Source organism: Hyla sarda, chromosome 10, assembly GCF_029499605.1.
Source record: "Hyla sarda isolate aHylSar1 chromosome 10, aHylSar1.hap1, whole genome shotgun sequence".
Lineage (NCBI taxonomy): Eukaryota > Metazoa > Chordata > Amphibia > Anura > Hylidae > Hyla > Hyla sarda.
The window spans coordinates 113,014,210-113,016,543 of record NC_079198.1 but is presented as its reverse complement, the minus strand read 5'-3'; the positions used below and the strand labels follow the sequence as shown (position 1 = coordinate 113,016,543).

The 2,334-nt window shown below is 47.1% G+C and overlaps 1 pseudogene; it reads left to right on the top strand.

The window, feature by feature from the left end:
* Positions 1-1,224: 1,224 nt before the first annotated feature.
* Positions 1,225-1,384, top strand: LOC130294756 (U2 spliceosomal RNA; annotated as a pseudogene).
* The last annotated feature ends 950 nt before the right edge of the window (positions 1,385-2,334 follow it).

The following is a 2,334-nucleotide window of genomic DNA, read 5'->3' as shown; positions in this document are numbered from 1 at the left end:
TAGTACAGAACTTGTAGTTCCTCCCTGTACTGTAGGGGGCGCTACCAGACACCAGTCAGTGCATACACTTTAGTAATAGAGGTGATTTGCCAGTAAAATGCCAATTCTGATTGGTCAGTCCCTCCAGTTGTGACACGTTTCACAGATCTGGACTGTCCGTAGCATTGTATGTTGAGTCTGGTTTCAAGTTACAATGGTCCAGAAAAGACCATTGTATGTTGAAACTATTGTATGCTGAGGCCATTGTAAGTTGAGGGATCACTGTACTGTGAACACAATATGTTTTGTCGGGTTGTGCGCCAGTTTCTGTCTGCACCAGAATTTGCGCCAGAATTGAAAAAACAACAACAAACTCTCCATTTTTCTCAGAAAACCCCAAAAAGGGGCTTGGTCATCGGGAAAAGGGGGCACAGCTGCCTAAAAGGGGGCGTGTCCACGACGTTTTAATAAAAAAACCAAAAAATGTACTAAGGTTTCCACAGAGCATGTGTAAAAAAAAAAAGCAAAATGTGGGGAAAAGTGCAAAATGTAGGGAAACATTAGTAAATACTATGGAAAAATACTGGTAGAGAATTAAAACCCAAAAAGAAAAGTACACTCCACTCTTAGTAAATCAGGGCCATTCTATGTATCTTGATTCTGAGGACAATTTAAGCACCACCCATTTGACAAGTTGTGCACATTATAATGCACATTAACATATACCATGCCCACTACCGATCCCGTTTGTGTGGCCAGGACCATTTAAAAAGAGATTTAAAAAGGATGGTGCAAAACTTAAGGCCTGTAGTTGAAGTAAGCCAGCAGCATATCATTGACTAGCCTATTGGAAGAGGACAAATTACCCGACAGGATGGGGTTTAGAGATGAGACAATCGTTCACCTCAGTGGAAGGGTCAATCACCATAACATTGGAATTTGGGACTCAAAAAAAAACATGCGCCCTTATCGAGCACACAAAGGACTTTTAACAGGCAATAGTCATGGATAGGTGCGGCCATCAGAATTCTCACCCACCTGCAACCCTGGCTCCCTATGTGCTAAGGACAACACCGCTCCTTGGTTGACATTGGGTGGCAGCCCAGGTGGAAGACATGAGTAAGATGAACTCTCCCTACCTTCTGTGCAGGATAAATAGAAAGGCTATCAGGGTATCATGGGAATTCTAGTTTAGCAGCAGCTCGAGAGCTACTGGTTGGAGCAGTGGTTCCCAACCAGTGTGATATCGCTTCTCGGCCTTTTGGCTAAGATCAAGTGTAGTATCTGTTCTTATCAGTGGTCGTCTAGTTCGCGCCATTGATGTAGGATGGAGGGGGCAGGTGTACCAGGGCGTTCCGGGGCTGGTTCTGAGGAATCAGCTCGATCTCAGTCTCGGTCTCGCCATGAGGGTCTAGAGCCAAGGTAATTTAATGCCTCGGGGAATGGTGACCCCGAGGTGCCGAAACTCACTGGGAGGATAGGCTCACTGAGTGGAAGCACGGGCACCATAATCTCTTCACCTTGTGGCACTCACCTCTTGATTCCCGGCCTTCTGGCTAGGATCAGAGAAATTTTTATAGATCCGGCTGGATGTCCGGGCAGTATATCTGAACACATTCACTTATTTATTTCATTTTGCCATTGTGTCACCTTTTGCGTGTTGTGTGTCCACAGGATTGTTAGGATGCGGTAGCCCTTCTGGGTGTCCCTCCTGGCAGTGTAGGGGAGGTGTGTGTGGCCATTAGGTTCCGCACTTCCCTGCAAAAACCCCGGGTACTCCTGCATGGGCAGGATACCAACCGTTATCGGCTCTGCGGGCAGACACCTTGGCTCACGTCAAGGGGAAGCATTTGTGGTCCCTTAGTAGCTTCAGTGAATAGGGGCATCGAACCTGGATCCTTGCAGATGCCTTTTGGCCCGGAGGTGAAGGGTAAGGTTTGTTGGGGGCCTCTCTCCTGTAGAAGAAGGGCTTGCGATAGACCGCATCCTTTTTGCACGTTTTTTTTTGTGTCACACGTTTTGCACTTTTTCTTTCCTTTCCCGGGTGATTCGAGAGCACGTTCCTCGGCTCATAAAAAGAAGTGTCTCTCCAGCTGTTGCAAAACTACAATTCCCAGCATGCCCGGACAGCCGGAGGCTGTCCGGTCATGCTGGAAATTGTAGTTTTGCAACAGCTAGAGGCTCACTGGTTGGGAAACACTGAGTTGGAGCATAAGATGCCCTGGTGGCCTGCTCCAAAGGCTATCAGGGTAAGCTGGGATCTGTAGTTTCGTAAGAGACACAAATTGGTGAAAAGGATCCACTAGGGGTATAAACCAAAATCTGATGGGGCATGATGGGAATTGTAGCCTTGCA